The following is a 24646-nucleotide window of genomic DNA, read 5'->3' on the forward strand; positions in this document are numbered from 1 at the left end:
GTCAAGTGTATATGACATAAAAATATATTTTGTAATATCGTGCAATCAGTGATATCTGCTAGCAAACTTTAGCGATTTTTTTGCAAACGTTTATTTACAAAACAACACCATAAACACAAACACAAGATTGAAGGTAATATACATATAATGAAACATTGTCATGAAAATCCTTATTAAAGGCAAAAATTACTTATATTTACGAGTCTGCTTGCTCGAGTGAGCAGCCATGTTGGAAATTTCTCTTAGCCCTTCGTTTGAAGTGAGGTCCTGAAAAATCTTCGTTTGGAGGGCTATCTGGCCCTTCCCCTTACCCCTACCCCTCCAACCAAAAGAGAAATGAGACACCCCTACCCCTTCACGTGAACGTGCCAAACGGAGGGGTAGGGCTAAGTGTAGGGGTAAGGGGTAGAATTGGGATTGAGCCTTAATGTCTTTTGGGAGGAGATGATGAATTTGCGTGTTGTGAATCCCACAGCTCGGATTCAGCGCAAACAAACATGGCGGCGCCCATCACCCGGTACAGATTAACTAATGCGGTCATTATAAAAGTGTTTGGACTTTTAAATACATTTACTTGCACATATTTCGAAATCGGAATATCAGACATTTCATAATATAGTGAGCATGCTTGTGAATATTAATAATAATAAAGAAAAAACGAAATAAAAGCGATCCATGTGTCTTACAGTGCTATTGTGACTGCGGTGTGTCACATGACGCGTCACCATGGAAACAGTAATGCGAAACATTATAAAAAATAACGGTCGCCCCAAACTCACTCTTTGGGGTTAGATAGAATATTTTAAATTCACGTGTGAAAATTAAAACTGTTTTCATATATAAGGCGCACCGCATTATAAGGCGCATAGAATAGAAGAGGCAGTCGGGGACGCATTCTGATCGGATGTTTTCCATGTTTTTTTTATTAGTAAACTCATTTGTAAAAAAATAACTTATTTGATTAAAAGATAAATGAATGTTTTTATGCCTTCATTTGCACTGTACTGTAAATTAAAACTAATGGAAATGTGTAGACACATATCGGTTCAAAATATCGCATCAGTATCGGCATCGGCCCTGAAAAACACATATCGGTCGACCGCTAATCTGAAGCGCCTGCCGGAAGGCAGGAGAGAAAACAGTTTGTGGGCGGGGTGAGAGGAATCCTTAAAAATGCTGCGTGCTCGACACAGACAGTGTTTCTTCTGGATGTCCTCAATGGTTGGAAGTGGACTCCCTATGATATATGAATTTACAGAATTTACCGGTAAAAAGCCATCAAATAAACAGCTCCGGTAAAGTCATACTGGTAATTTTACAGCAATTTACCGGGATTGCACTGTGAAAGGGGCTATTGATGGCAAACATTGATTGGAGTAATGAGGAGCAAATTATAGATTCAGATAGGGAAGAAATATGCCTAAGATAGCAGCATTAACAGCACCTTCACTGCCACCCCTGGTGAAAAAAGCCTGCCTGGTTTTAGCTGGTCATAGCTGGTCGGCAGGCTGGTTTTAGAGGGGTTTTGGCCGCTTTTCCAGCCTGGCCAGGCTGGTCTTAGCTGGTCAGGCTGGGAATCCACCAGCTAAATCCAGCTACTTCCAGCTTAAACCAGCTACAACCAGCCAACCAGCCTAGGCTGGTTTTAGCTGTTTTTTTCAGCAGGGACAGCAAACAGTGTGACTATACAACACACAGCTGTTGCTGTATCCCATTAGCATTTATTGAATATCTTTCCTGTTATATCAACAAATTGCTCTTCTCTTTCATCTTCTTATGGGTTTCCCTGCTCTGCTTACTCTACTAAAATCCACAGCCAAGAAAAAAAAACTTGTCTGGATTCTCCAGGTCATTGCATTGGGCAGTGGGAAAAATCTCGCCTGTTTTATGTGCATCTGGCACACATGCTGTCTGGAACACAGTGTTTGCACAAGGATTCAGGATCTTTGCTCCCTCACCTTTGCTCAAAGCTTTCCATACACTGAGAATGTGATGACTGTTCAACATTTGGTACTGTTTACCTATTATCTTCAAACAAAGCAAAAAATTCTAGAGTATGAAAAGACTATGATACAGTGGGATCCAAAAGACTTTTCTAATTTTTTATTTCAGTTAGTTAGTTGACATTTCAGAACATCTCAGTATTTGGTATGTCACAGCCATTTGCTTTAATTACAGCAACAAATAATGATTTGCGATCCCATTAAATTTGAGAATGATCCAAAGAACGTTTAGTTCTTCAATAGAAGCAAGAACATCTGACCGTTAGTCACACTGATCATGTGAACTCCTTTGTACATATTAGCTTATTTGATTAGTGACCTAAATAGTGCAGAATCTCAATCTGTTTGTTATTTATGCCATAACTTTCCAAATGCAAATTAAATTAGGATTTTTTTAGTGTGACTTTTGGACCCCAATGAGTTTGAGTTCAAAGACCTTTTAAACAAGTCCTGACTCCACCTAGCAAGTAACACCACATGCCTCCAAGGGCAGTTGAAGAGCACCATCTAACCAGGCACTAACATCTGTTGTCTTTTGTGTGGCGGTGCCTCAGTGAGATTGTTAAAGCATAAAAACGTGCACAGTTGGCCCTCTAATGTGTGTGTGTGTGTGTGTGTGTGTGTGTGTGTGTGTGTGTGTGTGTGTGTGTGTGTGTGTGTGTGTGTGTGTGTGTGTGTTCAAGAAACAAGAATGATGAACTTGGCACGGCTCATGGTTGTTCTGCAAACCCACATCAACATGGGTATTGCAAGGGTGTGTGCGACTAGAGAAAGCACAAGATCAACATGGATGTTTGCACAGCACCAAGGATACTATGCAAAGACAAATTCACCACACGGTACTCAACACAGGAATTCAAACTAATCGCTTTTTTTAGGGTGAGGTGAGGGTTATCATGGATAGCTGCCTGGACACAAGATCAGATCGCAGTTGTCTTTCCTTCTTCACTGCCTTTTTGAGTTTCAAACGGACAACATGTGGCAGTAGTCAAAGGGATAGTTCACCCAAAAAATGTAAATTCTGTTATTAATTAGTCACCCTCATGTTGTTCCAAACGTGTAAGACCTTCATTCCTCCTTGAAACACAAATTAAGATGTTTAGAGAGAGAGCTTTCTGACCCTGCCTAGACAGCAACGCAACTACCACGTTCAAGAAAGATAGTAAGGACTTGCTAATTGTTAAAATGTGACCCTGGACCATAAAACCAGTCTTAAGTAGCACAGGTATATTTGTAGCATTAGCCAAAAATACATTGTATTGGTTGAAATTATCAATTTTCTTTTATGCCAAAAATCATTAGGATATTAAGTAAAGATCATGTTCCATGAAGATATTTTGTAAATAATCATAATAATCAATTATCATACCATAAATATATCAAAACGTAATTTTTGATTAGTAATATGTATGGCTAAGAACTTCATTTGGACATCTCAATATTTCGATTTTTTGCACCCTAAGATTGTCAAATAGTTGTATCTCAGACATTTTAAACTGTGCTTCTAATGTCAATAAATCTAGTAGTTATCTAAAATAGTCATTCTCTTGCTGTCTTCTATATACAGTATTATCGACATACACTGAGGCAAGGCTGTAACCATTTTGGGTGTAACTGTCCTTTCACCTAAAGGAATTAAACAATTAAATGGTTTAAATTGATTTAGGGGAATAAAGAAAAAGTGTTTTAACAGTCAATTTGCAAATAATATTTTGATTTCAAATTATGCACTTGCATTTGCATGCCTACTAGGTTAAAAAAACATTATGTACTTTCAGTGATAAATTACACAAATAATGTAAATGATTCAGCCTATATAGGTCATTCTACAGAACTGGTGCAAACTGCAGAACCACAATCAAAAATGCATTTAAAAAGCATTTAAAGTATTCCAATCTTACTACTAATTAAATTCATTTTTATGCATCTTTAGTCCACTTTGAAGTAGAGTCTCAGTAAACTACTAGTTCAGTAGTATTATACTGCAAGTATACTCGTAAGTTTTCTACTAGTGAACTTTACATCATACTTTAAGTATACTACTATGTCCCTATTTAGGTATTAATTTGTGTATATTTTGTTATATAAATATCTAAACATACAAAACATCAAAAGAAAGAACAGGCTATCTTTTTGTAAACAAACCATTTTATTTATGCATTCTTTTTTATAAACACGAGAATGTGGGTAAGTTTCATAAATAAAAATAAATAAATAAACAACATTTCGAACAAAAAGGTAAAAAAAGACTATTCATGATAATCAAAACATTGATCAATTGATCACCACCCAACACTCATTATTACCTCTTCATGGTTCGGCATTTTATTCAATAACGTTACACAGTATCTATGGTTTTGATGCTGTTTTATGTCTGACGATTGTGTTAGATTACATGTGGACGCATCTGTTGTTTCGGTTTCTTCTTCGCTTGTGTTTTGGAAAGTCTGTGCAGATGTACAATAGCATCCCTAGCGTATAACAATGAAAACACGGATTCTAGGAGCACAAGTATAGCTCAAATATATTTAGACTTTTATAAGTCAAGTATACTTAAATGTAATTTTAAGTATATTTCTGAGAAATACCTAAAACGTAGACTGAAAGAACACTTCCTATTTTTAAGTTTAAAAGAAGCACACTAATAGCACACTTGAATAAACTTCTTTTTAGTAAAAGAAGGGTGAGTAATTAATGACAGAATGTGTATTTTCGGGTAAATTATTCCTTTAAGGTCTTCTTCATTTTACAGTTAAACGATTAGTAGGGGAATACTAACTTATTATTGAATATTGTGCAGTTTACACTTTATAAATGAAACAGAATTCATTAATCCACATTAAACATTGCAAACAGTGTTATGCTATATTGTTGTCACATGGCATCATTGAACCAGTAAATGGTGTATAGTTAACATTCTAGAAACAAAAGGAATCTTTTTCTTATGTATTCACTTGTTTTGTGTAAAATGTCTGTCTCAATATTTGATCAGACTAACAAGTGTTTGAGTGTCAGGAGCATGCCATGTGCTCTCTTATATCCTGCTCATGGTGGGAGGCCATCTGCTTATACATGCATTCAGTATAATTTGCATACTGTGCAGAGCATCCATCTTTTTCTTCAACACAAAGGTAAGCCTATGGGTGAGACTTCCAGTTCACTAGACGCTATAGGGAAATAACAGAAGAATAACAACGTACAGTAAATGGTAAAACTGTCTGAATTACAAACAAGTGTGTTCATAATTAAGATAATACATTAACATAATATGGTAAGACACGTCAATGAGCAATATCAAGCAGCAAAATGAGCTGAGCTTTGTAATAGCTGAATGCGGATGAGACTGGAAGCCAGACCCATAAAATGTACAAATGGCCGCACCCGCTCTCACAGAAAAAAAAAAAGGTGGATAGGTCTGGTCTCTCATAAAATCAATACGATTTTTTATTTATTACTTTGTTTCTTTCTTCTATACATGAATAATTAGCACGACACATCGCTCGGAATCATCTCAACAGTCTGGTTTGAACTTCAGCTTCAAACTAGACTGTATGCTACTAATAGATGCAGATGAATGCTTCCTTGTAAACATACACTTCCCCTTTCATTGAATGCTGTGAAACTGATAGTTCAAATAGACGTGGGAGCATTTGATTCTTCTCACGGAGCATCAAGACTTCTTACGAAACAAAGCTCCCACTGTTACACTGACGGGATGTCAACAAACTTCTGGAATTTTTAAGCTGCTCTTGTCAGCGTGTGTGGTGCTTGACATTTTGCAGGACATTATAAACTGTGCTTCAAAATCATCTTAAATAGTCATTCTCTTGCTGTCTTCTATATACAGTATTAAAGATATACACTGAGGCAAGGCTGTAACCATTTTGGGTGTAACTGTCCTTTCACCTAAAAGAATTAAACAATTAAATGATTTAAATGGATTTAGGGGAATAAAGAAAAAGTGTGTTAACAGTTAAACAAGTTAATCAATTTGCAAATAATATTTTGATTTTGAAATATGCACTTGCATTTGCATCTTGTCTCATTACTTTATTGATTTAGCCTACACAAGCTATTCTACAGAATTGGTGCAAACCGCAGAATCAAAAAACGCATTTAAAAAGCATTTAAATATTCAAATCTTAGATGTTTACTAAGATCCTTCTATTATCTATTGAAACCCACAATAAAAATATAATAAAATATTAGTAAGCATAATATATAAAATCATCATTTATTGGGTACTTTCAATTGGGAGGTGGCTGTGCTGAACCCTAACCCCTAAATTTCAACTGTTTTTTCCCATTGTTGTTTTTAGAAGTATCTTATTGATTCTTTTCAAAAGTGAAGCTCAAAAAATATATGCGTCCTACATTTTTATGTCACTACACTGTAAAAAGTTTTCACCAGTTTCAACTTAAAAACGTAAGTTTAGCAGTTGCCTTAAGATTTTAAAGGGATAGTTCACCCAAAAATGAAAATTTGATGTTTATCTGCTTACCCCCAATGCATCCAAGCCCAAATATTCTTTTCAAAATGGTGACATTTGACCAAAAAAAACACTGGACATTACTGTCAGTTCCACACAATTCAACATTTCTGTCAATAAACAGTGGTCAAATATTAAATGTTTGGCTAATTCTTACCTCACACTTTAAAAAAAATTAAAGCAAACTAGAGCATTGAATCCAAGTTTGGTATGTGTGAACTAGGGCTGCGCAATTAATGGAAATTCATTTCAATTTCGGCTCCCGATTCCGCCCCCCTTTATGCGCTTTTGCTCCTCTATAAAAGCCCGATTTCACATGCAAATCAGTAAAATCATGTGACATGATGTTATTAATGTTTATTTGATGTCATGTTTTTTAAAAGCACGAAAGAGAATTCGTATTTCTGTGAATGCGTTCAGAGACGGAACAGAACACGGAAAAGTAAAGTGAACGTTTAGCTTAAGATGCATACATAAACGGTCTAATACATGCAAATGTCACAATGCTGCGTTTGGAGATCATTCGTGTAAACCTTCGTCAGTTATGTCTCAAATCAAAGTAAGCAGTTGAGAATGAAAATAAGTGTAAGTAATATTCCTTCTGCCGTCTCTGTGCTTAATGTTAATCAAACAACACAAGACAAAGACAAGATCACTCACTGTTCTGGATGGAGGGACTTTTGTAGTTTTTATAAGAAAAAAGCATGTTTATTTCTTACAGTGAAAACTGCTGTTTTATTTTACATGATATTAATTACATTTAACCCCCCCCCCCCCCCCCCAAAAAAAAAAAAAAACAGTTTCATTTGTATCTTTTCTTTCATTGTATTGCTATCTTTATGAATCAATCATATAAAGTTCCGGACCCACTCATAATCGTGTTAAATAATCGTGATTACAATATTGACCAAAATAATTGTGGTTTTTACATAATGTACCCAACAGTCTAAAAACCTTTTTGTCATCCTAACATTAAACAGAGCGGCATCACAGAGATCAAACGCTGAAAAAAAAAAGTTGGTCATTTCTAATTTTTTTCTTTGATGGATACAGACTTGGACTGAGGTCCAGAAGGCAGACAACCTACACAACTTCTAATAAAAAACAAAACTGTTTGTGTGTATACCAACTCAACAGGTATTATTTGTTAAGCAACCAGACAAATCTATAATCAGCAGATCTGACCATGTCAAAAACTGCTTGGTTGGAATTAACGATAAATCCATGGATGGCACTAGGAAAAGTCTGAATGAATCTCCTTAGGGGTTATTTGCTTGTTTACCTGGCACTGAACTGAAAAATGCCACTCTCCACTGGCATGCACTGGGCTTGTGCTTTAGAATAGCTGAATGTCTGTGATGCTCTCATCACGGTTGACTACCCTCGACAATGCCATGACAATATTTCAGCATACCTTGTTAAACAGGTGAAGCAATCCATTCTGCAACCACTTTCTTATATTATGTCTTTGTCTCTGGAAACAGGAGTTGTGCCAGATGATTTCAAAGTTGCCAAAGTCATTCCCTTGTTTAAAGCTGATGATCCTTGTTGTTTTACTAATTATAGACCCATTTCTATTTTGCCATGTTTCTCTAAAATATTAGAAAAAATTATACATAAAAGGATAATTTCTCATCTAGATTCCAGTATGATTCTTTATAACCACCAGTATGGCTTTCGAAAAAATCATTCAACTTATATGGCTCTACTTCATCTTATTGATAAGGTTATTTCTGCACTTGAAAATAACGAGTTCACCTGCAGTATATTTTTGGATTTTTCAAAAGCATTTGATACAATAAACCACAATATCCTCCTCGCTAAATTATACAAATATGGTTTCCAAGATATCACCTATAAATGGTTATCAAGTTATGTTTCAAATAGAGCACAGTTTGTTTCTTTTAAGGGTTATTTTTCCAATAAAGCTAAACTACAATGTGGGGTCCCACAGGGGTCTATTCTTGGACCACTGTTGTTCTTCATTTATATAAATGATATGTTTAGTGTTTCAGATGTGCTTTCCCCCATCATGTTTGCGGATGATACAACCCTTATTCTTTCACATTCACATTTTAGTACGTTAATGAACAATGCAAATGTTGGCTTAGTTGCGTACACTGCTTGGTTCAAGTTAAATAAATTATCTTTAAATATTAAGAAATGTAATTTTGTTATTTTCAGTGGCAAAAAAACATACAACAAAGAACTAGCGCAAATTAAAATTGGGCCTGCTGAGATGCTTCAGTTAACAACAACAACATTTTTAGGAGTTATTATTGATGAAGGTTTGAGTTGGAGAGGACACATAGACTATGTTTGTGGCAAAATTAACAAGTCAATTGGTATAATAAGGAGGATTAGCCATTTTATTACTACAAAATGTCTCCGTACCCTATATTACAGCTTAATTTATCCGTATTTGTCATATTCTAACATGGTGTGGGGGAGTACATTTCCAACAAAGCTACATAGAATTCTAATTCTCCAGAAACGGTTTGTCAGGATAGCGGCTCGTTCAGGTTCACACACATCTTCAGCTCCGCTATTTAAGAAATTGCAGATTTTATCAATTTTTGACATTAACACCTTCCAAATATGTGTTTTCATGTACAAATTATTTTCATCAGAAGGAAAGATTCCTGGCCAGTTCACGCTATACTTTAAAGCTAACTCAGCTGTTCATGCCCATAATACTAGGCAGGTAATGGATCTCCATCCTCCAAACTTCACCACATGTAGAGGCCAATTTTCAATAAGATTTAAAGGTACACAGATATGGAATAGATTTTCTCATGTGGCAAGACAATGCACCTCAATAGAGAGCTTTAAAAGAGTTTTAAGAGGTCTGCTGATGAACTAGCTGGTGCAATTAGTTGATTCTATATTTTTCAGTGTATTTTCATTTTACTGAGAAATGCTTGTTGTTTTATCACCAGTATTACCATGATATATATATATTTTTTTTCCTCATGTTTTTTATGAGTTGTATTATATTGTGTTTGCATTCTTTGGCTATTTTTTATTTTTCTTTGGTGGAGGCTTTGGATAAGCCATACTGGCTTTTTGCCTCCTCCGGCACTGAATATGCTACAGTATGTCCTTTGTGTTGTATTTATTTTAATTTGTGCAAAACAAATAAATAAAATAAATAAAAAATAAAAATAAAATAAAACAGTCTAAAAACCTTTTTGTCATCCTAACATTAAACAGAGCGGCATCACAGAGATCAAACGCTGAAAAAAAAAAGTTGGTCATTTCTAATTTTTTTCTGTGATGGATACAGACTTGGACTGAGGTCCAGAAGGCAGACAACCTACACAACTTCTAATAAAAAACAAAACTGTTTGTGTGTATACCAACTCAACAGGTATTATTTGTTAAGCAACCAGACAAATCTATAATCAGCAGATCTGACCATGTCAAAAACTGCTTGGTTGGAATTAACGATAAATCCATGGATGGCACTAGGAAAAGTCTGAATGAATCTCCTTAGGGGTTATTTGCTTGTTTACCTGGCACTGAACTGAAAAATGCCACTCTCCACTGGCATGCACTGGGCTTGTGCTTTAGAATAGCTGAATGTCTGTGATGCTCTCATCACGGTTGACTACCCTCGTATCCCTGACCTAAATTTGCTCCGCATCGCAGTGAAGCACGTTTACTCCTCTCTCTCATGTCTTCTCTCTGCTGTCGATCCTCACCTCCTTTCGGGCAGGGCCAGTAATGTTCTAATTCAAACACAGTCCCACAACAGGAATCATCACAAAAACAACGCTTAAAAATGAAATCCACCAGATTATAATTGCAGTCCGTGTAGTCTGACACTGGATTAGATTACAAGAATGCAGACTGTAAATCTGATGCCACAAAATGTATTCTGAGTGCTGTGATGACATCAGCAACTTCTATTATCTCACTAACATGTGAAATGATTCATATGATGAGTCACTCCCTTATGAACTGGGTGTAGAATGATTGCGGTGGAAAGACAAATATTCGTTTTAGAAAATGTACTGTTGCTACCTGAATGATCCAGAGCTGTTTTGTTTGTTTGTTTTAGAGATTTAGTTTAGAGTTGAACTGCCTGCTGTTCTTCAGAAAAATCCTCCTTTGGTTTTTCAGCATTTTTGTGTATTTAAACCCTTTCCAACAATGACTGTATGATTTTGAGATCCATCTTTTCACACTGAGGACAACCGAGGGACTCATATGCAACTATTACAGAAGGTTCAAACACTAATTGATGCTTCAGAAGGCAACATAATGCATTAAAAGCCAGGGGGTGAAAACGTTTTGAATTTGAAGATTAGGGTCAATTTAACTTATTTTGTTCTTCTAGAAAACACGCAAGTATCTTCTGTAGCATCTGAAGGTCAGTACTAGATTAAAAAAAAATTAGATTTAGGCAGCATAAGAAAAATGTACACATCTTCATTCTGTTCAAAAGTTTACACCCCTGGTTTTTAATGCATCGTTTTTCCTTCTGGAGCATCAGTGAGCATTTGAACCTTCTGTAATAGTTGCATATGAGTCCCTCAGTTGTCCTCAGTGTGAAAAGATGGATCTCAAAATCATACAGTCATTGTTGGAAAGGGTTCAAATTCACAAAAATGCTGAAAAGCTAAAGTATTTGTGAGACCTGAAGGATCTTTAACTGTTCAGGACAAACAAGGGACTCATGAGCAGCTATCACGAAAAAAATTACAGTATTACAACAACACAGTATTAAGAATCATTTTTATAAGTTCAACTGTTATTTTCTGTTGTGCACTATATGTAAATGTATTTTACGTAAAATATCTTATTCAGGTCAGTACTAAATAAAAAATAACATGCATTTTGTATGATCCCTCTTATTTTGCTAAAATAATTAACATTTTGCAAGGTGTATGTACACTTTTGACCTCAACTGTATTTATAGTTACATATTATATAAAGTTTTTTATCAGATCTAAGCTCACAAAATGCTCTTGTCATGCAGTGTAAGATGGATCATCAGGTGTTGCACCGACTTGTGAAATTCATGCAGCTTGAGTGCTGCTTTCATTAAAGTAAACAGAAGACAAACCTAAATACTGAATTCTGGAATCACTATTAATTTTCCAATTCATCTATACACTTACAATGATCTGTTTTGTAATCATTTAACACCATCAAATTGCTAATACAAATATTTCTAGCTTCTAGTCTTAAACTTTTGCAGCCCACTTCAGTTTATAGCTAACAGCATTCCAGAACAGTCATGCTCAAGTTCTCAGGGCAAAGGGACCATGTGGATGCATGCAGACATGGAATTCTGGAATTCTGCTCATCACGCTTCTGTCAGAGAGGTAATGGCCTAAGTCTCTGCAGCTGCAAATTCACCTCAAATTACACAAACCACTTGGTCTGTGGCAGAGATCCCAATCACACCCTCTCATGCCAGCTAGTCTAGGGAGACTGGTGTTGCAGCAGCCTAAACCCCTCTGTCAGGACCATGCCAATTAAGCACTCATGCAACACATGAGAGACTTCATATGGCATTATGTCAGAGATTTTATGCATTTCGTGAGCCTGCCCACATCACTAAACCTCAACAATTTGCTCAGATGTTTTCGTGCGGCTTAGTGACCATTAAAAATAATAAGCTTGTACGGCTAATATTTATAATGCTCCAGCTAAACAGTTTATCTTGTATTTTTTTTTTTTTTTTTTTTTTGCAACAGACATGTTTGAAGCACAAACAGCAATTACTAAGATGTATTAAAGGAGTGGTTCACTTTCAGAACAAAAATTTACAGATAATGTACTCACCCCCTTGTCATCCAAGATGTCCATGTCTTTTTTTCTTCAGTTGTAAACAAATGGTGTTTTTTGAGGAAAACATTTTAGGATTTCTCTCCATATAATGGACTTCTATGGTGCCCTTGAGTTTGAACTTCCAAAATGCAGTTTAAATGCAGCTTCAAAGAGCTCTAAATGACCCCAGTCGAGGAAAGGGTCTTATCTAGAGAAACGATTGTTATTTCCTAAAAACGTTTACAACTTATATACTTTTCAATCTCAAACACCCGTCTTGCCAAGCTAGACAAGATGAGCATTTGAGGTTAAAATGTATACTTTTTTTTTTGAAAATATCCCATCGTTTTGATAGACTTTCATCGGCTATGATCGTTTAGAGCCCTTTGAAGCTGCATTTTGGAAGTTCAAACTCGGGGCACCATAGAAGTCCATTATTTGGAGAGAGATCTTAAAATGTTTTACTCAAAAAACATAATTTCCTTATGGCTGAAGAAAGAAAGACACAAACATTTTGGATGACAAGAGGGTTGAGTACATTTATCTGTAAATTTTTGTTCTGAAAGTGAGCTACTCCTTTAAGGACAAAAATGACCTTTAGGTTTTTTGGTATTCTTTCTCCAGAGGAAAGACAACACATGTCGAATTTAGTGCTGTCAAATCGGTTAATCAAGATGAATTGCATCCCAACTAAAAGTTTGTGTTTAATATATGTATGTATAAATACACGCACATCTACATGTATACATTTAAGAAATATATGTAATATACATTTCTATTTATTGATGTATTATATTAATCATGTCTATATACAGTCGAGGTCAAACATTTTAATGCATCTTTTTCCTTCTAGAGCATCAGTAAGCATTTGAATCTTCTGTAAAAGAGTCCCTCGGTTGTCCTCAGTGTGAAAAGATGGATCTTAAAATCATACAGTCATTGTTGGAAAGGGTTCAAATACACAAAAATGCTGGAAAACCAACAAATTTGTGGGACTTGAAGGATTTTTCTGAAGAACAGCAGGCAGTTTAACTGTTCAGGACTCATGAACAACTATCACTAAACAAAGCAAAAATAACAGCTGTGGATCATGCAGGTAACAACGCAGAATTAAGAATTAAGGGGATGTACATTTTTGAACGGCGTCATTTTTATAAACTCAATGATTAGTTTCTCTTGTGGACTATATGTAAACATCTTTTATGTGCAACATCTTATTCAAGTCAGTACTAAATAAACAATAACATGCATTTTGTACGATCCCTCTTATTTTGGTAAAATAACATTTTTTTCAGATTCTGATAGGGGACGTAAACTTTTAACCTCAACTGTACATGCAAATATTTCTTAAATATATACATGTATGTGTGTGTATTTACTGTATAAACACACATATATTGTGTAAATGCTATTAATCAATTTGACACCCCAAGTCTAATTATATAATAGGCTAATAATAAATAATAGTACATTTTAATTCTTTGATTCAGTGGTTTGTAATGTTGTATGATTTTACATACAGTATTTTGTAGCAATGGCTTCTGCTGAAATTCCCCATTGGTGTGTTGGAAAATCTCCCCAATTGGTTGGCCTACTTACTACTTTATGAATTACGTTTGACACATTAAGTGTGGATTATTAATCATGAAAAGTGATTAATAATCCAGTGCAAGGTGGTTATTGACAACTTCAGAATTTCAATTGGAAGCTTTTTTGGTTTATTAAAAAATAATAATAACAATAGAATAGAATGGGGGGGTGGGGGGGGGGGGGGACGTGCATAATGCCTCTGGATACACCCTGTCTGATTCTCTTGTCTCTAATCCAGAACCAGTCACTTTAATACAGCCTCATAACATTTTAAACCACTTAACAGCAATCGGCCACTGGCAATGGTGATAAATTAATGCAACTGATAGAAAACGTCAACTGTAATCAATGAGAATAAAGGTGAGGCAACCCAATAACACAACCAGAGAGGCGTTTCCACGCAATTCAAAAAAAAAAAAAAAAAAAAATCCTCAACTCAACCCCCATTTTAAATCGGATTACAGTCCACAGGGATGCAATGTAACACGGTGATAATATACTGAAGGTTCCGCTACCAAAACGACTGCATGTGCAAAGCAAGCGGCGAACATAAAAAAATAATGCTGGTTACTAGGCTAAATGAAATTATGCATCCCTATGATTAGACAACTGTACTGTCGTAGAAGAAAGGCGTTGCATGCCATTATTAGAACACCGAATCAGCATTCGGCCAGCGACTAAGCGTAACAACGACTTGTAGCCTACGAAAAATGATTCGTCTATAATTGCAGACAGAGACACTGCGATGGCTGAATTCAGACACATGAACACAGACGACGTGAAGAGCTGGAATCATGGCCGCATCTCTATTCTTTAGAGATGGAGGGAGGAGGTGCGTTCCAACAAAGCATCCCTCAACAAAAATCGATTTACAATGAGCTTGAACTCACAGACATATTCAGATTTTTGATTAGAAACAGCCTCGCATGAACACATTATTCCATTTATATGTTATTAGTCGCATGTTCGAATTCTTTATGGAGTTGGAATCAGTGCAGAAGGAATATTTAGCCAGAATTAAAATGATACATTGCTCTCGCAATTTGCGTTCAGCTGACAGGAAATAAAGGAAACATACAGGGATAAGGTTTTAGACGTCTGTGGGTTTAATCTTGAAAATGAACACGTTAATATATGGGCATTTAGTGAAAAGTCCGTCACAAATACCGTTACATGCACGACTGGTTTAGTGTCAAATAATCTTTTTAGTCAGCTAACGTATTTTTTTTCCTTCCTTATTTTCTTAACAAGCGAGTGAGTATTCGAGCATGTTCTATATTCAGAGCATTAGTGTATTAATACGTGAGCAGCAGCGCAGGCCTGATTTAAGAACATGACATGACCAGCGCCGATTTAAAATTGCGACTATGGTACGCATGTTTTATGCTTGATACAAATCGCATTCGAATATAGTGCACAGAAACCAGCGGACACGTTAATAAATCGTATTTAAAGATCACAAATGACAGCTTGGACATGTTTTACTTACCTGTGCACGAGTCGCTGTTATTGTCTCTCCAGCTGCAGTCGCTCACTGAGCGCACACGACGAAAGCTGTCATTTCTAATACGGCCTGATCAAGAGAGGAGGCGCTAGAGAGACATTCCTCTGAATGAGAGAATAAACCGTTCAAACAGCGTTCAATAAACTAAAAATCGACAAAGTGAGTGTTTAAAAATACATGTGTACTTGGTTACTACAGGCGATGGTGTATAGCCAACAGTGAATGGGAGTAGGTAACGTCAACTATCCTACACTTTAAGACGAATGAATAGCATTAGCAAAACATCAAACGGTGGCATTTATTTCAAATTAAGATAGCTAAAATACTAAGTACTAAAAATAAGTTGGGTTATTATAGAATTTAAAACCAAAGGATCTGTGTTAACTTCATTCACTAAAAATAACATCTGGAGAGATGTGTTGGTTACAACTCTTCGCAAGCTTGGAAAGTGAAAATGGCTATTCGAGCTTTTCTAGACCTAATATTGAGTGATATAGGTATCCGAAATACTTTTTACTGCAACTATATGTCATACATACTGGCTAGCCAGGAAGTATTTCCTGCTTTTTTCTTCTCATGAGACTTGTAGCCTACTGAGAAACCACCCAGCACTGCTAAAATCTCTGGAGATTGTAGTCTCCAAAGAACTGTGAGAATGTCTAAGCAAGCAACAGTCTCTCTCCCTTTCTCACTCTCTTCTGGACATGAGCCCAGGGAAACATCTGTTGATTGATTTTCCTAGAGCCAGAGAGAGGGATTTGTCTTGAGCTGGACTTTCCCGTCCATCAGGCGTTTCTTTATATCCAGATAAGCTAAGAGTTGCAGGTCACTTCCCTGAGCACCTGCTCATAACATAAGTTTACAGTTCTGATTTGACAATATAAGATCATGATTTATTGGTATCTAAAGTTTATTTCAGCTGTTGCAAAGTAGGACTTTTTTTGTCACCACAAATAAATAATGACTGCAATGCTGCATCACAGACTGTACAGTTAGAATCAGTGAACATACAAGTGCTTTCTAGTCAGTCTAATAAACGTTTCAGATTGCAGCGAATGATGTGGTCATCGCAATGGATAGGCTATAATTTGGTATTTGGTGCAACTCGAGGCAATTGAAGTACTATAGATAACCAGTAGATGTCGTAGTAATGCTGTGATGACATTCTAAGAGCTTTCTAGAAATAGATAACATGTAAGCTAGGGAGCATGCAAGAGGGAGGTGGTTGTAGACCTACTTGAAGGGTGGTATTGTGTGATGTAAATGTGATTAAAGGAGTAGTTCACTTTCAGAACAAAAATTTACAGATAACGGACTCACCCTCTTGTCATCCAAGATGTTCATGTCTTTCTTTCTTCAGTCGCAAAGAAATTATGTTTTTTGAGGAAAACATTTCAGGATTTCTCTCCATATAATGGACTTCAAATTTAAATTTATTTTAGTTTAAATGCAGCTTCAAAGGGCTCTAAATGATTACAGCAAGGAAGAAGGTTCTTATCTAGTGAAACGATTGGTTATTTTCTAAAAACATTTACGATTTATATACTTTTTAATCTCAACACAGAGTAGCTAGACAAGACGAGCATTTGAGGTTAAAAAGTATATAAAATTGTATATATATATATATATATATATATATATATATATATATTTTTTTTTTTTTAAATATATATATATATATATACCGATCATTTTGCTAGACAAGGCCCTTTTTCCTTGGCTGTGATTGTTTAGAGCCAATTGAAGCTGCATTTTGGAAGTTCAAATTTGGGGGCACCATTGAAGTCCATTATATGGAGAGAAATCCTGAAAAACATTTTTTTCCTTACGACTGAAGATAGAAATTCATGAACATCTTGGATGACAAGGGGGTGAGTAGCCTATATCTGTAAATTTTTGTTCTAAAAGTAAACTATTCCTTTAATATTGTGACTCCAGTCATAGTCAATACCTTTATGTATATTTGTCTTTCTGATTTAAAATGAATGTCATACAGCACCGTTGCGCTCCGTTTTTTTTTAAAACAAATTTCTGTAGTTTTCACAGCATTATTACTTTAAAATGAACAAATACATACTGTAGAAAATGTATACAATATGTTGCTGTAAATCTGCAATGCATCATGGGTAAAATACAACAACGGGAAATTTTACAGTAAAATTATATTTTCCTGTGAATCATAGTACAGTAGTTGTGATCGGCATTTTTCTCTCAACTGGATTAACTGACGTAATGGGCATATTTTTTCCAATTTGACCTCAGAAAAGTAAAGTTGCTCTTTATTTTTCCATAATTTTTGTCGTTATTGTTATATTTACAGTTTTCACTCGTGACGTTATGCTCTTTAACTTTCAGAGAGCGTGTGAGAGAGAGAGAGAGTCCACCGTGAGAGGGAGAAGTGGAAGTGGACATCCATATTAACATGTAAGTGTTCGCATATTATTGCAAAAAGAGCCTTAAATTTTGATATATCTTCATGCATGGCAACATTTTATTGCTAATGTTATTATTTCGGTAAAGAACTGACATGGCTGTATAAAATTTAATCTGGAAGTGCGTCTGTGTGTTTGTGGATTAGCCTTTTGAAGCCACATGTGTTTTCTCTTGCTAGATACTGCGCGATGGATATTGCTTTAAAACGGAACGAAAATGCAGCAACAGGTAAGGCGTTAAAATGGAAAAAGAAATTTTTTCATAGGACTGAAAAAAGGGATTCTCATTGTTTAATTGGGTTATTGGCATGATACAATTTTACCTGACAAATACATTTTTTATTTTTGACTTAATCAGGAATTTCTCTAATTCATTATTTCCAGTAGATTAAATTGCAGTCTTGTATTTTCCGTAATTCTGCGTTCAGGACAGATCATACCGAAGTACCAATGGATGAACCATGGGAAACACCGTTAGGGCTTCCGATTTCTGACTGTCGCTGGCTTAACACGTTGTAGTTCTCGTGATTATAGAAAAAGGGAACTCTATAGTATGGGACTGCAGGGTGTAGTCCACTTAAGAGGCCTTATAATCACTCCTCATCCTCTGAGTAAGTCCAGAACTGACGAGCTTGCGTCGAGGATTCACTAATCGGCCGAGTGGTTTTTTTAAGCGATACCAGGTCATTAATGAACGAATAATTGAAAGAATGGGATTTCTGGAATAATCAAATTTCTAAATTAATACACAATCAATATTTACGATCACCTTTGATTAGGAATACAGTCTAAATTTAATGATCATTTGAAATTGGAGTCAGATTAAGACGGAGCTAGATCAAAATTAAAACTAAATCTTGAAGCGCTGTGAAAAGACCGGACATGCAATAAACCTTCAACCAGATCGCTGGACTTAGCTTTCAGGCCAGTGAATCGATCCTTTCAGGACTATGTGTTTTTACTCGAGCTGTGCGTCAGTCCTCGTATATCAGTTAAAATGGCTTCGCGCCACAGACTAAACGCAGTCAGTTCTCAGCAAAACTGCGTCACTCAGGACTAAAGGACTAATAAAGGCGAAACGGCCTCAGACTAAAAGACATTAGATCTCGTAAGCCTCCGTCTATCAAATAATTCATGTTTAATGTTTGTTATTTAATGGTCACATGTTAGTAACATATCCGCTGTCACAATGCATCGATTGTCTTTTGGGTATTATAATACAATACAGGGCTCGCAAAATCGCTAGCCCAATGTCCCGGGGCTATTGTGTTTTCCAGTCGGGCTACCAAAAAAGTTTCACCTGCCTGCTCGGGCTATCTTAAAGGAGAGGGCTCCTGCAGGTTTTTAAAAACTCCTCAATTCAGTTGTATGACATTTAAGACCGTACAAAGTTTTTAATACGTCAAATGGTATAAGAAAGTTCTTTTACAGTTAGGGACAGAAAGACAAGAATCGTGATAGGGCTGGATTAAACTTCAAAAGGCAATGATATATGCGTGCTGCACGTTTCAAAGTCAAAACACAGCAGGGCCAGATTAACACTTTGTTGCACCCTGGGCAACAATATTCAAGGGCCCCATCATCACGACCCCAGGATCACCATAATATGGTCATATATAGAATATATTACTGTAATATACAGTAAATATACTCAATACTTCAAATCCTAACTGTCATCATATTTTGATTTGCAAATATTTAAATGCTCATAGAACTACAAATGCACTACTATGTCCCCTATCAAAGACATTCACTCACATATGATGCTATGAAAACAAAACACATCAGCATCTGTATAATCTGGTAAAATTGACCCACTACATTGAGAGGGAGGGAAGTATCCTCCATTTTCACAAAAAATGAATAGATAAGCAACCACTTTCAAACCATCGTTTATTTAACAACACTTATTCCCAATAGAAATGTATGGAATTGATAGAGCTATCACAGAAGACAAGGCAATCAAGTTATTAGTCCAACACAAACAATTTGAAACCTGCCAGTTACCCCTCCACAACAATTTACAGCGTTTTCATAAAGCTGGCACCTCAAGGAAAAAAATAAAAAAATAAAATGCAGTATCACTATTTGATCATAAACATTTTGATCCTAAGCTCATTTAACTTGTTTTAAAATAGAACAATAACATGTTATAGCACAATTAACCAGTTAAACATTTTAGTGCTATATAAATACACTATACTAAATACACAAAACAATTTCTCTGAAGAAGACAAGATAAAATAAATGCTATATAATCTGGCAAAACACACAACTTTAGTCCTAAATAATGAGGAAGTGCATGTTTGAATTTGAAATGCCTTCATTTGGCAAACACGTCTTACAATGGCTTTTTTCTGGACTTTGAATGTGCAAACTGGTGTATAACATCTTCAAAATCAAGGCCACTAACAAGTTCATGTGCAATAGCTAAAATAGAAAGTGCAGAGCCGTGTCTGTGACACAATTTCTCTCTAGAAGACAAGATAGAAATAAAGACTACAAAACCTGGCAAAACACAATATTTTAATCCTAAATAATGAGGAAGTGCATGTTTGCTTTCATTTGGTATCTTATACTGGCTTTTTTTCTGGACTTTGACTGTGCAAACTGATGTATAATATCTTCAAAATCAAGGCCACTAACAAGTTCATGTTCAATGGCTAAGAGAGAAAGTGCAGAGAGCCGTGTCTGTGACATTGTGGTCCTCAGCTCAGTTTTAACCCGTTTCAAAACAGAAAATGACCTCTCGCCCTCACATATAGACACAGGTAAGGTTAAAAACAGTCTTAGTGCAACATAAACATTCGGAAATGTTGTCTTCTGTCCATGTCTGTCAAGGGCTTGCAGCAGCTGTACAGGTGAAGTTTCATTCTGCACAAAGTGCTTGAACTGAATAAGTTCATCTGACAAGGAACTATATCCAGATCTGTTGGATAAGTGGAGCTCAGCTTAGCAGCTCTTACATGCACATCACAATCATCACAGTCCCTCTCAAATAAAACCCCAAAGAGGTCACACACATGCGTGTAGGCTTCTATGCGCTTGGATAGGCATGAACAAAGTATGTCAATGATGACGTAATATGTTTCAACTTTAAATTTCTGACTGCTGTCATTAAAAGCTACTTCGCCGTCATCAGCAGACTCATCTGCAAATCTCTTTCTTTTTCTCACAAGTTGAGTGTCAAACTGGTAGTTTTGTGTCACACTGACCGCGCGTGCTGATTCTTCGAGCTCTGAAAACTGTTCTCGTAGAGTGCCAACATATGAAAGCAGTGAGCGCAAAAGGCCAAGAGCAGTAGCTACTGTAAATCCATACCACTTTTTTGGAGTTGGTCACTTGTTGCCTTAAATCTATGCAGTACCCGGTCCCACAGCATAGTCATTATTACTGTCTCCAGTTTATCAAGTTTTGCGACCAATGCAGCAGCTTCGAGTTTAGTTTGTGTTTTCTCATCACAGTCTAAAGATATTTTGGCCAAAATATCTTTATGCCCCGTAATTTTCATTGAGAGCTTTTGTGGAGTCTGCTCTGCAATTCCATCGGGTGGTGCTGAGGCATTTAAAAGTGTATTTAATGTTATGTTCGCTGTCATTGAAAACTGTATTCCAGCGATGTGTTGATGCACTACAAAATCTATACAGAGACTGCAGCAGTTCAAAAAAAGAGTAAACCTCCTCACAGCAATTATCAACGCAGTTAACACCTACGAGGTTCAGAGAATGGGCAGCACACGGTGTGTAATGAATTAGCGGGTTTTGTTTTTTCAAGTGCGCCTGGAGCCTGCTGTATTTGCCAGCCATGTTGCTCGCATTATCGTAACTTTGGCCACGAAAGTTTGACAAGTCTAACCCCAAGCGACGCACCATTTCAATCACAGACTCAGCTAGGCTGACACCTGTGTGGCTGTGGAGGGCTCAAACCCGAGGAATCTTTCCACTACTCTGCCATCTGCACTGGCAAAACGAAAAACAAATGTGAGCTGATCTACATGTGCTAAATCTGGTGTTGAATCAACAATTACAGAGAAATATTTTGCATGTTTGATTTCCTCTGCAATCACTTGCTTAGTTTTTTCACCCATTAATGAAATAAATTCTTCACACACAGTTGATGACAGGTAAGATGGTTTACCTCTACCCTTATTGCAGTGTTTCTCAAGGTGCTCCTTTAAAAGGCAAGGCAAGGCAAGGCAAGTTTATTTATATAGCACATTTCATACACAATGGTAATTCAAAGTGCTGTACATAAAAGGAATTAAAATCATAATAGCATAAAAATCATACAAATTTATAATAATCACAACAATAAAAACAAAATTTAAGAACATTTAAGATGATTTAAAAAAATGATTTTAAATTAATTAATACAGTAAAATGATTATACATAAAATAATGCAATCTGTTTGTACGTAGCACAGTGCTCATTCAATAAATGCACAACTGAACAGATGAGTTTTGAGTCTGCATTTAAATGTGGCTAATGTATTAGCACATCTGATCTCTTCTGGAAGCTTATTCCAACTGCGGGCGGCATAATAGCTAAAAGCGGATTCCCCTTGTTTTGTGTGAACCCTTGATATTACTAACTGACTTGATCCTAATGATCTGAGTTGTCTGTTAGGTTTATATTCAGTGAGCATATCTGCAATGTATGTAGGTCCTAGGCCATTGAGTGCTTTATAAACAAGTAAAAGTACTTTAAGATCTATCCTAAACATAACTGGAAGCCAGTGTAAGGACCTGAGGACTGGTGTAATATGCTCTAATTTTTTGGTTCTAGTCAGAATCCTGGCAGCAGCGTTCTGTATGAGCTGCAGCTGTCTAATGGTCTTTTTGGTAAGGCCGGTGAGGAGACCATTACAATTAAAAAGGGGTCAAACTCCGCTATCAGTTCAAGCAGTCCCAAATAGTTCCCATTGTGCGCAGAGCTCAGCAGTTCGTTGTCGCCTCGAAATGGCAGTCCTCTCGCTCCCAAAAATTTATTAACAGCCACCACACGTCTGAGGACTTTCCAGTACAGCTGTTCTGACTCACATTGTCGGGCAAGAGAAGCGTCCACTCTGCATGCATATTTAGATCGGTGCAATAAAGACAGCATGTTTTGTCTATGCTCTGCACTCTTTTCACTAACCCTCTCTGGATGTTTCCAATCACAGAATCCACTGATAAATGCATGCTTTTGGGATGACAGAAGTTTGCAGGCATAACAATAAACTGATCCGGTTGATGGCGAGTAAAGAAACCATTCCCTTGGCACAATTTCATTGTTTGGGAACCGGCAGTGAAGCAGAGCGTTGGTGAGGGAGCGTGTTCTACTTCCAAGTCCGGACTCCCTTACCGATGCAGGATACTTGGAGGCCCGGTTCTGGAAAGCTGCAGGCCCTCGGTAAACCGCTTCTTCCCGGAGCCGCTCCGTAACGGCTCCCCACAGTGCAGGATGCCCCGGGAGTAGAGGCGTTGAGATGCAGGGGCTGCTCCCATACTCGACAAGTGGCTCAGGTGGCGGTGAGACTGGAGTCCCGCCATCACCGCTTCCCTCAACGATTAGACTCGCGGCCTCTGGGTTGTTGCTTGAAGTTGGTGCTGGCTTTTCGCTCTCCGGGCTGTAAACGTAAGCTGCCGCAGGCGGTGTAGAAAAGTCCTGGCTAGCTGAGTTATCCTCGTCGTTGACGGAAGCTGACTTAACAGAACTGTCGGCAACATTAACAGGAGTGAAGAAATTACCCATTTTAGGTATATACTTTAAATTTTCAGCATTTCTGATGTCCTTTTCCTTTTTTAATTTTCGCTTCGTGCTCCCACGTAGCTTCTCTATTGTGTCTGATTTTTTTTCTGTTGTAGCAACGCCTGACGTCACGTAGCCTTTGACCCACCTCATGCGGACTGACTAATGAGGAGAGGGTCTTAACTTGAGGCCCTCTCTTCATTGGTCAGTCCGCATGAGACTGACTCTCAACCGCTCTCAACACACGTTCAAAGTCATAGGCAGCGCAGCATATCTCTGTGCAGCGCAAAAGCCCGGGTGGACAGTATGTTAAATATAAAGCGGGAGATTACAGATACAGTATTTTGCTCGTGCCCTTGCTGTCCTGGGCCCTTTAGATGTCGTGGGTCCCTGGGGGCAATTGCAGTTGCCCGTATGGTTAATCCGGGCTTGAGCACGGATGTCTTTATATGAAAATATCTGAAGGGAACCGACTGTCCTCAGAATCGTGTCGTTGGCAGTTTCATTTAATTTAAAATCTAAACCTTAAATTAAACATATAATGCCTGATAAAACAGCGTTAATAAGTGCGGTGCTGCTTTGTATACAGCAGTTACTAGGGAAACCGTAATATTTCAGCGCTCCTAAAACGCCACCTCGTGACAGAGAATGAATTTTTATTTCAAAAGCATTTTTTCAGCTGTTTATTGTCAAATTAATTAAGCTTCTAGCGTTAGTTCTGGCAGGTCACGTGACTGACTCTCAGCTGATCACATCTACCTATAGGAATGCTACTCCTATCACAGTATTTATATAAGCTGCATTTAGTATTATTCAGTAGCTTTCGCTTGCTCAGGAGCAAACACCCTCCTCCATCCCCAACTCCTCCTTTTGCGACAGTCAGGACCTGGCTTACTGATTCCACTTGAATCAGTCTCCTTTTATCTCAAACTATGTGTTACACTTAAAATATCATTGAGTACAATAATGATATCTGCTTGTTCTGTTTACCCTGGGGGGTTATTATTGCTGCTCTCCCTGCTCATTCATGACATGCTGCATGAATGGGCAGGGAGTTATGCCAGAACAGAATTACCCTGGCAAATCAAATTGTATGCTAATGTATATCATTTTGACG

The 24646-nt window shown here is 37.0% G+C and overlaps 1 protein-coding gene across 10 annotated transcripts in view; it reads right to left on the minus strand.

Moving 5' to 3' along the window:
- mapta (microtubule-associated protein tau a) overlaps nucleotides 1–15425 on the minus strand; it is a 56495-nt gene extending 41070 nt beyond the window's left edge. For all 10 annotated transcript variants that reach the window (XM_073828502.1, XM_073828499.1, XM_073828497.1 and 7 more), the window contains exon 1: nucleotides 15353–15425. The gene's annotated coding sequence lies outside the window, so the exon portion shown is untranslated. The remainder of the gene's footprint in view (nucleotides 1–15352) is intronic.
- Nucleotides 15426–24646: the final 9221 nt, after the last annotated feature.

Source organism: Garra rufa, chromosome 22, assembly GCF_049309525.1.
Source record: "Garra rufa chromosome 22, GarRuf1.0, whole genome shotgun sequence".
Classification (NCBI taxonomy): domain Eukaryota; kingdom Metazoa; phylum Chordata; class Actinopteri; order Cypriniformes; family Cyprinidae; genus Garra; species Garra rufa.